The sequence below is a fragment of the Aulostomus chinensis genome, chromosome 1 (assembly GCF_037954235.1).
Source record: "Aulostomus chinensis isolate RoL2024-O1b breed Wild chromosome 1, RoL_Achi_v1.0, whole genome shotgun sequence".
Taxonomy (NCBI): domain Eukaryota; kingdom Metazoa; phylum Chordata; class Actinopteri; order Syngnathiformes; family Aulostomidae; genus Aulostomus; species Aulostomus chinensis.
In genome coordinates this window covers 23,670,052-23,682,122 of record NC_141320.1, presented here as the reverse complement: position 1 = coordinate 23,682,122, position 12,071 = coordinate 23,670,052, and the positions used below count along the sequence as shown (strand labels likewise).

The 12,071-nt window shown below is 39.0% G+C and overlaps 1 non-coding gene across 1 annotated transcript; it reads right to left on the bottom strand.

Moving 5' to 3' along the window:
- Window positions 1–11,752: 11,752 nt before the first annotated feature.
- On the bottom strand, window positions 11,753–11,824 carry trnaa-agc (transfer RNA alanine (anticodon AGC)). The gene has a single exon. It is a non-coding gene; the product is annotated as a tRNA-Ala (tRNA).
- Window positions 11,825–12,071: the final 247 nt, after the last annotated feature.

The window sequence follows — 12,071 nt, the reverse complement described above, 5'->3', positions numbered from 1 at the left end:
CTACATCGCTGTAGCATCATTTTGAGGTTCTTAACAACTCTCACTACATTACTGTCAGCATCATTTTGAAATTTGAAGCAACTCTCACTACATCACTGTCGCATCATTTCTTAGATGAGTAGCAACTCTCACTACATCACTGTCGCATCATTTTGAAATTTGAAGCAACTCTCACTACATCACTGTCGCATCATTTCTTAGATGAGTAGCAACTCTCACTACATCACTGTAGCATCATTTTGAGATTTTTAGCAACACTTACAACATTACTGTAGCATTATTGAGGTTCGTAGCAAGTCTCACTACATTACTTACAGCATCATTTTTAGATTTTTAGCAACTCCTACTACATTACTGTAGCATCATTTTGAGGTTCGTAGCAACTCTCACTATATCACTTTAGCATCATTTTGAGATTTTTACCAACTCTTACTACATTACTGACACTATCATTTTGAGGTTTTTAGCAACTCTCACCACATCACTGTCGCATCATTTTGAGATTTTAAGCAACTCTCACTACATCACTGTAGCATCATTTGGAGGATAATAGCAACTCTCACCACATCACTGTCGCATCATTTTAAGATTTTAAGAAACTCTCACCGCATCACTGTAGCATCATTTTGATATTTGAAGCAACTCTCACGACATGACTGTAGCATCATTTGGAGATTTTAAGCCACTCTCACTACATCACTGTAGCATCATTTTGAGGTTTTTAGCAACTTAATACATTACTGGAGCATAATTTTTAGGATCGTAGCAACTCTCACTACATCACTGTAGCATCATTTTGAGGTTTTTAGCAACTTAATACATTACTGGAGCATCATTTTTAGGATCGGAGCAACTCTTACTACATTACTGTAGCATAATTTTGAGGTTCTTAGCAACTCTCACCCCATTACTGTCGCATCATTTTGATGTTCGTAGCAACTCTCACTACATTACTGTAGCATCATTTTTAGATTTTTAGCAACTCTCACTACATGAATGTCAGCATCATTTTAAGGTTTTAAGCAACTCTTACTGCATCACTGGAGCTTCATTTTGAGGTTCGTAGCAACTCTCACGATATCACTGGAGCATCATTTTGAGATTTTTAGCAACTCTTACTACATCACTTTAGCATCATTTGGAGGATAGTAGCAACTCTCACTACATCACTGGAGCATCATTTTGAGGTTTTTACCAACACTAAATACATCACTTTAGCATCATTTTGAGATTTTTAGCAACTCTTACTACATTACTGTAGCATCATTTTGAGGTTCGTAGCAACTCTCACTACATCACTGTAGCATCATTTTGAGGTTTTTAGCAACTTAATACATTACTGGAGCATAATTTTTAGGATCGTAGCAACTCTCACTACATCACTGTAGCATCATTTTGAGGTTTTTAGCAACTTAATACATTACTGGAGCATCATTTTTAGGATCGTAGCAACTCTCACTACATTACTGTAGCATCATTTTGAGGTTCCTAGCAACTCACACCACATTACTGTCGCATCATTTTGAGCTTCATAGCAACTCTCACTACATCACTGTAGCATCATTTTGAGGTTTTTAGCAACTTAATACATTACTGGAGCATCATTTTTAGGATCGTAGCAACTCTCACTACATTACTGTAGCATCATTTTGAGGTTCCTAGCAACTCACGCCACATTACTGTCGCATCATTTTGAGCTTCATAGCAACTCTCACTACATCACTGTAGCATCATTTTGAGGATCTTAACAACTCTCACTACATTACTGTCAGCATCATTTTGAGGTTTTAAGCTACTCTTACTGCATCACTGGAGCATCATTTTGAGGTCCGTAGCAACTCTCACTACATCACTGTCGCATCATTTGGAGATATTAAGCAACCCTAACTACATTACTGTCAGCATCATTTGGAGGATAGTAGCAACTCTCACCACATCACTGTCGCATCATTTTGAGTTTTTTGAGAAACTCTCACCATATCACTGTCGCATCATTTTGAGTTTTTTGTAGAAACTCTCACCACATCACTGTTGCATCATTTTGAGATTTTAAGCAACTCTCACAACATCACTGTAGCATCATTTTGAGGTTCGTAGCAACTCTCACAACATTACTGTCAGCATCATTTTGAGGTTTTTAGCAACTCTCACTACATCACTGTAGCATCATTTTGAGGTTCTTAACAACTCTCACTACATTACTGTCAGCATCATTTTGAGGTTTTAAGCAACTCTGACTGCATCACTGGAGCATCATTTTGAGGTCCGTAGCAACTCTCACTACATGACTGTAGCATCATTTGGAGATTTTAAGCCACTCTCACAACATCACTGTAGCATCATTTGGAGGATAGTAGCAACTCTCACCACATGACTGTCGCATCATTTTGAAATTTGAAGCAACTCTCACTACATCACTGTAGCATCATTTCTTAGATGAGTAGCAACTCTCACTACATCACTGTAGCATCATTTTGAGATTTTTAGCAACACTTACAACATTACTGTAGCATTATTGAGGTTCGTAGCAAGTCTCACTACATTACTTACAGCATCATTTTTAGATTTTTAGCAACTCCTACTACATTACTGTAGCATCATTTTGAGGTTCGTAGCAACTCTCACTATATCACTTTAGCATCATTTTGAGATTTTTACCAACTCTTACTACATTACTGTAGCATCATTTGGAGGATAGCAGCAACTCTCACCACATCACTGTCGCATCATTTTAAGATTTTAAGAAACTCTCACCGCATCACTGTAGCATCATTTTGATATTTGAAGCAACTCTCACTACATCACTTTAGCATCATTTCTTAGATTAGTAGCAACTCTCACTACATCACTGGAGCATCATTTTGAGGTTCGTAGCAACTCTCACTACATCACTGTAGCATCATTTTGAGGTTTTTAGCAACTTAATACATTACTGGAGCATAATTTTTAGGATCGTAGCAACTCTCACTACATCACTGTAGCATCATTTTGAGGTTTTTAGCAACTTAATACATTACTGGAGCATCATTTTTAGGATCGTAGCAACTCTCACTACATTACTGTAGCATCATTTTGAGGTTCCTAGCAACTCACGCCACATTACTGTCGCATCATTTTGAGCTTCGTAGCAACTCTCACTGCATCACTGTAGAATCATTTTGAGGATCTTAACAACTCTCACTACATTACTGTCAGCATCATTTTGAGGTTTTAAGCAACTCTTACTGCATCACTGGAGCATCATTTTGAGCTTCGTAGCAACTCTCACTACATCACTGTCGCATCATTTTGAGGTTCCTAGCAACTCTCACAACATCACTGGGGCATCATTTTGAGGTTCATAGCAACTCTCACTACATTACTGGAGCATCATTTTGAGGTTTTCAGCAACTCTCACTACATTACTGTAGCATCATTTTGAGGTTCCTAGCAACTCTCACAACATCACTGGGGCATCATTTCTAGGTTCGTTGCAACTCTCACTACATTACTGACAGCATCATTGTGAGGATTTTAGCAACTCTCGCCACATCACTTTACCATCATTTTGAGATTTTTAGCAACTCTTCTGACATCACTGTAGCAGCATTTTGAGGTTTTTAGCAACTTTCACTACTTCACTGTAGCATCATTTGGAGGATAGTAGCAACTCTCACCACATCACTGTCGCATCTTTTTAAGATATTAAGAAACTCTCACCACATCACTGTTGCATCATTTTGAGGTTTTTAGCAAGTCTCACCACATCACTATAGCATGATTTTGAGATTTTTAGCAACTTTTACTACATCACTTTAGCATCATTTCTTAGATTAGTAGAAACTCTCACCACATCACTTTAGCATCATTTTGAGATTTTTAGCAACTCTTACTACATTACTGTAGCATCATTTTGAGGTTCATAGCAACTCTCACTACATAACTGTAGCATCATTTTGAGGATCGTAGCAACTCTCACGACATTACTGTAGCATCATTTTGAGGTTCTTAGTCACTCTCACCACATTTCTGTCACATCATTTTGAGGTTCGTGGCAACTCTCACTACATCACTGTAGCATCATTTTGAAGATTTTAGCAACTCTCACCACATCACTTTAGCATCATTTTGAGATTTTTAGCAACACTTACAACCTTACTGTAGCATTATTGAGGTTAGTAGCAACTCTCACTACATAACTGTAGCATCATTTTGAGGTTCGTAGCAACTCTCACTACATCACTGTAGCATCATTTTGAGGTTTTTAGCAACTCTCACTACATCACTGTAGCATCATTTTGAGGTTTTTAGCAACTTAATACATTACTGTAGCATCATTTTTTAGGTTTCTAGCAACTCTAATTCCATCAAAAGAGCATCATTTTGAGGTTAGTCGCAACTCTCACTTCATAACTGTCAGCATCATTTTAACGTTTTAAGCAACTCTCACTACATGACTGTGGAATCATTTTGAGGTTTAAAGCAACTCTTACCACATCACTCTAGCATCATTTATAGGTTCGTAGCAACTATCACTTCATTACTGGAGCATCATTTTTAGGTTCGTAGCAACTGTCAATTCATCACTTTTGCATCATTTTGAGGTTTTTAGCAACTCTCACCACATCACTGTCACATCATTTTGAGATTTTAAGCAACTCTCACTACATCACTGTAGCATCATTTGGAGGATAGTAGCAACTCTCACTACATCACTGGAGCATCATTTTTAAAGGTTTTAAGCAACTCTTACTGCATCACTGGAGCTTCATTTTGAGGTTCGTAGCAACTCTCACGATATCACTGGAGAATCATTTTGAGATTTTTAGCAACTCTTCCTACATCACTTTAGCATCATTTGGAGGATAGTAGCAACTCTCACTACATCACTGCAGCATCATTTGGAGGTTGTAGCAACTCTCACTACATTACTGACAGCATCATTTTTAATTTTTTTGCAACTTTCACCACATCACTTGAGCATCATTTTGAGATTTTTAGCAACTCTTACTACATTACTGTAGCATCATTTTGAGGTTCGTAGCAACTCTCACTACATAACTGTAGCATCATTTTGAGGTTCGTAGCAACTCTCACTTCATCACTGTAGCATCATTTTGAGGTTTTTAGCAACTTAATACATTACTGTAGCATCATTTTGAGGATTTTAGCAACTCTCACCACATCACTTTAGCAACATTTTGAGATTTTTAGCAACACTTACAACATTACTGTAGCATTATTGAGGTTCGTAGCAAGTCTCACTACATTACTTACAGCATCATTTTTAGATTTTTAGCAACTCTCATCACATTACTTTAGCATCATTTTGAGGTTCGTAGCAACTCTCACGACATCACTGGAGCATCATTTTGAGGTTCGTAGCAACTCTCACTACATGACTGACAGCATCATTTTGAGATTTTTAGCAACTCTCATCACATCACTTTAGCATCATTTTGAGATTTTTAGCAACTCTCACCACATCACTGAAGCATCATTTTGAGATTTTTAGCAACTCTCACCACATCACTGTAGAATCATTTCTTAGATTAGTAGCAACTCTCACTACATCACTGGAGCATCATTTTTAGGTTCGTAGCAACTGTCACTACATTACTGACAGCATCATTGTGAGGATTTTAGCAACTCTCGCCACATCACTTTTCCATCATTTTGAGATTTTTAGCAACTCTTCTGACATCACTGTAGCAGCATTTTGAGGTTTTTAGCAACTTTCACTACTTCACTGTAGCATCATTTGGAGGATAGTAGCAACTCTCACCACATCACTGTCGCATCTTTTTAAGATTTTAAGAAAGTCTCACCACATCACTGTAGCAACATTTTGAGGTTTTTAGCAACTTAATACATTACTGTAGCATCATTTTGAGGTTTTTAGCAAGTCTCACCACATCACTATAGCATCATTTTGAGATTTTTAGCAACTCTTACTACATCACTTTAGCATAATTTCTTAGATTAGTAGAAACTCTCACTACATCACTGGAGCATCATTTTGAGTTTTTTACCAACACTAAATACATCACTGCAGCATCATTTTTAATTTTTTTGCAACTCTCACCACATCACTTTAGCATCATTTTGAGATTTTTAGCAACTCTTTTTACATTACTGTAGCATCATTTTGAGGTTCATAGCAACTCTCACTACATAACTGTAGCATCATTTTGAGGATCGTAGCAAGTCTCACTACATTACTGTAGCATCATTTTGAGGTTCTTAGTCACTCTCACCACATTTCTGTCACATCATTTTGAGGTTCGTGGCAACTCTCACTACATCACTGTAGCATCATTTTGAAGATTTTAGCACCTCTCACCACATCACTTTAGCATCATTTTGAGATTTTTAGCAACACTTACAACATTACTGTAGCATTATTGAGGTTCGTAGCAAGTCTCACTACATTACTTACAGCATCATTTTTAGATTTTTAGCAACTCCTACTTCATTACTGTAGCATCATTTTGAGGATCGTAGCAACTCTCACTACATTACTGTAGCATCATTTTGAGGTTCGTAACAACTCTAACTACATTACTGTCAGCATCATTTTGAGATTTTTAGCAACTTTTACTACATTACTGTAGCATCATTTTGAGGATAGTAGCAATTCTCACTTCATGACTGTCAGCATCATTTTTAGGTTCGTAGCAACTCTCAATTCATCACTTTCGCATCATTTTGAGGTTTTTAGCAACTCTCACCACATCACTTGAAGCATCATTTTGAGATTTTTAGCAACTCTTCCTACATCACTGTAGCATCATTTTGAGGATAGTAGCAAATCTCACTTCATGACTGTCAGCATCATTTTTAGGTTCGTAGCAACTCTCACTTCATTACTGTAGCATCATTTTGAGGTTTTTAGAAACCTAATAAATTACTGTAGCATCATTTTGAGGATCGTAGCAACTCTCACTACATCACTGTAGCATCATTTTGAGGTTCGTAGCAACTCTCACTACATTACTGTAGCATCATTTTGAGGTTCGTAGAAACTCTCACTACAATACTGTAGCATCATTTCTTAGGTTTGTAGCAACTCTCATTATATCACTGCAGCATCATTTTGTGATTCGTAGCAACTCTCACTACATTACTGTCAGCATCATTTTGATGTTTTTAGAAACCTAATACATTACTGTAGCATCATTTTGAGGATCTTAGCAACTCTCACTACATCACTGTAGCATCATTTTGAGTTTTTTAAGAAACTCTCACCACATCACTGTCGCATCATTTTGAGATTTTAAGCAACTCTTACTGCATCACTGGAGCATCATTTTGAGGTTCGAAGCAACTCTCACTACATCACTGTCAGCATCATTTTTAGCATAGTAGCAACTCTCACTACATCACTGTAGCATCATTTCTTAGGTTTTTAGCAACTGTCATTACATCACTTTAGCATCATTTTGAAATATGTAGCAACTCTCATGACATCACTGAAGCATCATTTTGAGATTAGTAGCAACTCTCACTACATCACTGTAGCATCATTTAGAGGTTTCTAGCAGCTCTCATTACATCACTTTAGCATCATTTTTAGTTTAATAGCAACTCTCACGACATCACTATAAGCATCATTTTGAGGTTAGTCGCAACTCTCGCTACATTACTGTCAGCATCATTTTGAGATTTTTAGCAACTCTCACTCCATCACTGTATCATCATTTTGAGGTTTTAAGCAACTCACTACATCACTGGAGCATCATTTTGAGGTTTTTAGCAACTCTCATTACATCACTTTAGCATCATTTTGAGTTTAATAGCAACTCTCACGACATCACTATAAGCATCATTTTGAGGTTAGTCGCAACTCTCACTACATCACTGTTAGCATCATTTCTTAGGTTTTTAGCAACTGTCATTACATCACTCTAAGCATCATTTTGAGGTTAGTAGCAACTGTAATTACATCATAGTCAGCATCATTTTGAGGTTCGTAGCAACTCTCACCACATTACTGTTGTATCATTTCTTAGGTTAGTCGCAACTCTCACTACATCACTGTCGCTTCATTTCTTAGGTTATTAGAAACTGTCATTGCATCACTGTAGCATCATTTTGAGGTACGTAGCAACTCTCACTACATCACTGTCGCATCATTTTGAGATTAGTAGCAACTCTCACCACATCAGTTTAGCATCATTTTGAGATTAGTAGCAACTCTCACCACATCACTGTAGCATCATTTCTTAGGTTTTTAGCAACTCTAACCAATCACTGTAGCCTTATTTTGAGATTTTTAGCAACTATCACTACATCAATGTAGCATCATTTTGAGATTAGTAGCAACTCTCATTACATCACTTTAGCATCATTTTGAGGTTAGTAGCAACTCTCACTACATCACTGACAGCATCATTTTTAGGATCGTAGCAACTCTCATTACATCACTGTAGCATCATTTTGAGGTCTTTAGCAACTCTCACTACATCACTGGAGCATCATTTCTTAGTTGAGAAGAAACTCTCATTACATCACTTTAGCATCATTTTGATCTTAGTCGCAAGTCTTACTGTATTATTGACAGCATCATTTTGAGGTTTGTAGCAACTCTCACTACATCACTGGAGCATCATTTTATCCTTGAGATTGGGGACCAATAATTTTAATGTCCATTTTGGGGACATGTACTGTACACACACACACAGATTTATGAAAGTCACTTTCAGGTGCCTGAAATTCCTTTGGGGACTAAAGTCTAGAAAAGTAATTTGAACATTTGTGTGTACTTTGTTTATTGATGATAAGATTTACACCGACCAAGTCAGCCATATTGGCACCACAATCCAATTGGCATGTCAATAAGCATCACCCAATAAACCAGGTCTTCTGTCTAAATGTATGTCACTGAAACATACTGTATTGTATTGCCTCACACTTACAGCATACAAGGATGCATGGCGTGGGTGGAACTGCCTGAATCTCTTCTGCAATGGAAGTTTGGTCAACCGTGTGGAACATTCCTGCACGATCCCCTTTGAGTGGGAAAGTAGCATCAACACAGCACCACGTGGTCCACCAGCAGCTTGGATTTCTGCTCCTTGTCTTGTAGTTCCACTTGACTTCTCCAAGGGAAGAGACTGCAAATAGTCAAGAACTCTGGGAAATTTGGTGGCTGTGGCCTCCTCAAATTCCACATTGATGTGGACACCAGTTCAAAGTTTGAAGTGCAGTTATCAACTCTGCACTGAAGTTGTTTCGTTAAAGGATAAATGATTTCCATTGTCCAATGATTTTTTTACCATTCCAATCCTCTAAAGTGATGGACTGATACTGTAAATATGTAGAAATTCTCTATTGTTCCAAGTACAGATTCTGTGTTTATACATGGTTGTAGTTTTTATACTTGGAGAAACCAGAATCTAACAGGAAATCACTGTAGAAAGTTGGCTCAGTTTCATAAAGTAACAACTAAATAGCTTCAATTGACAGTGATTGACCTTAAACTTGGCAATTTTAATGCACTATGCTTGCTTTTCCACTGTCAAATGAACTTTTTAATGGGAAATTCCTGCTCATAGACTGGTTTGTTTCATAAATGAACCAGTAAGAGCCCTGAACTTAGAGAAGAACCTGAAAGGTCCTTGTTCTTCATGTGTTTTTCCATGATGGGCCTGTTTTCCTGCAGTTGAATGCACATTTATCAACACTAAATGCACTGTAATTTAATTAGTTGGGACTGTGAAACCTGCTGTGTATTTTTACAGTTTCTTCCATGTAATTTTGTGGAACAGTTCATTACTGTAATTTGACGGTATTCGTCTGGAAACTCTGCTGACTGACTTTTTACTGTTTTTTTTCTAGTTTTTTTTCTTGACAGTGTACACAGAGGTCTGGTGGTTGAGCCGGGGCATTTTTACAAGCTGCTACCCGCATTCAAAAGACAAAACGGTCCCAGAGCTGATTGACCCAGAATGGAAATGGCACCTCGCATTTTGTGTTTGTGCCCCACAACATTGTCTGGCAGACAGTTGACCTGTCAATCACACACAGAGTCCCGCCCCCACACAGCTGAGAAACGCAGCTCTGAGCAGCTGCCTCAGTCACACAGAAGATAGACGCGTTTCCTGGTTGGCGAGTGCAGACACAACTTCTCTGAGTGCAGGATTCACTTCTCTCATTGCTGTTTGTTCACTGTTGAGGTTTTATTCCTCCACCAACCTGCTTCTGTCTGGAAAGAAACAAATAACTGGAGTGCTGCACATCAACAGACTTGGTGTTTGGACACGGACGAATGAAGTTTGGCTTTTTGTTTCTTCCATCAGATCAGAGCTGATAGGAAAAACAATCAGGTGGTTTTATTAAACCAGCAGTGAGCTGGACTTCAGCCCAGGTCCACAGTCCCACTGTCAGTTCACTTCAACATGAACGAACAAAATCCAACCCTCACCTGGCCTGGAAATAAATAACAATTACATAACAACTCCTTTATTTCTCTCCTGTTCAGGTCCAGTTGGACTCCATCCATCGTCCATCGTCATCTTCCGCTTATTCCTTACTATTAAGGGTCGCGGGGGGGCTGGAGCCTATCCCAGCATCTACGGGCAAGAGGCGGGGTACACCCTGGACAGGTCGCCAGTCCCAGTTGGACTCATTCATCTCTAAATGGTAGGATTTCACTTCATGAGTTCAGAAGCATCTTCACATGAGACGCTGGTTCCTCACATTGATTGATCGTTGAATTCTGTCTTTGATCTCTGAATTCTGTGTTTGATGTCGGAATTCTGTGTTTGATCTCTGGGTTCTGAGCATTGATCTCCTGCTTCAGTCTTTGATCTCTGACTGATTCTAAACTCATCAAAGGATCACATCAGCATCTTGGTCCAGACTCCAGATGGTGGTTTTACCAAGTGCACCATAGTCCTTGTTGCTGTCTGCTGTTGGGTCACAGCAAAGTAAGGAAACAGCCTGACGGTCCTCAGGAGGAAATTCAACAGCCTCCAAAGATGGAGGTGAATCTAGACCCTCTCATGTTGGCCATCCTTGATAAACTTGGGCGGTACTCTGGTGCAGGGATGAGGTCATGGAGCTGATCTGGGAGCAGTCCTGATGTTAAATGCTGTGATGAAGGACAGTGTGGAGGCAAAATGGACAAAATGTGTCAACATCAAATAAAGTTGTAAACCTGTTTGAAGTCTTATTTTGTGTCTGATGGCCATTTTTGAAATCACTTATGATTTTTTTGACTGAACGTCCTGGATCCTGTGGTGCCTGATGAGGAGACAACTTGAGTACAGAGTTGGAGAAGAGGGTTTTTGGAGGGGGGATGATTTTTGCAGTGCTACAAGTCAATAAAATGTCATCATGTTTCAAAATGTCCTCACTAAGATGGTTATTAATCCCTCATTCTCAGCTGCTACAGCCTTTAAAGAAAACCTTTGACTGGTGGATCTAACAAAGATCACATGTTGTCTCCTCTAGAACATCAACAGCTTAACGTTGTGGGCAGGACTCCTACCTGAGCAGGGAGACCCCAATGGATTTCTAGTCCTGATAGGGAGAGGGAGCCTCCTGGGTCGCGGAGTGGGGAACCTGATAGGGAGTGGGACGACCCGCCCATTGTGGGTGATTGACAGGGCAGGTTTGATCTATGTTTTCATTTTCAAAAGTAATTTTGAATATTTGTGGAAAGTTCACCCACCTTGAACATGGAGAAGATGTCTTCTGATAGTGAATCGACTGTTGTCACATTTAAGGATCACTTTAGCTGACAAGATGAAGGCTACAAAGGACCAGCTGGAGATGCCGGGGATTGAACCCAGGGCCTCACACATGCTCAGCATGCGCTCTACCACTGAGCTACACCCCCTCTGGTAGAGTCACTGTTTAACTGGTGAATGAATTTCCAGTTGATTTTAGGAAACCTAGAAGTTCCTCAGGTGCCATCAATCTTAAGTCACTCCTTCACTTTGTGTGTGGTTCAAAGTCAGTGGTTTCATCAGAGCTCAACAACAGAACAAGCTGAAGTCTTCTGGAGAACGAGGGCACCGATCCCACCACCTCTCACATGCTAAGCTAGCGCTCTACCATTGAGCTCCTTCCTCTGCTCAGCAACA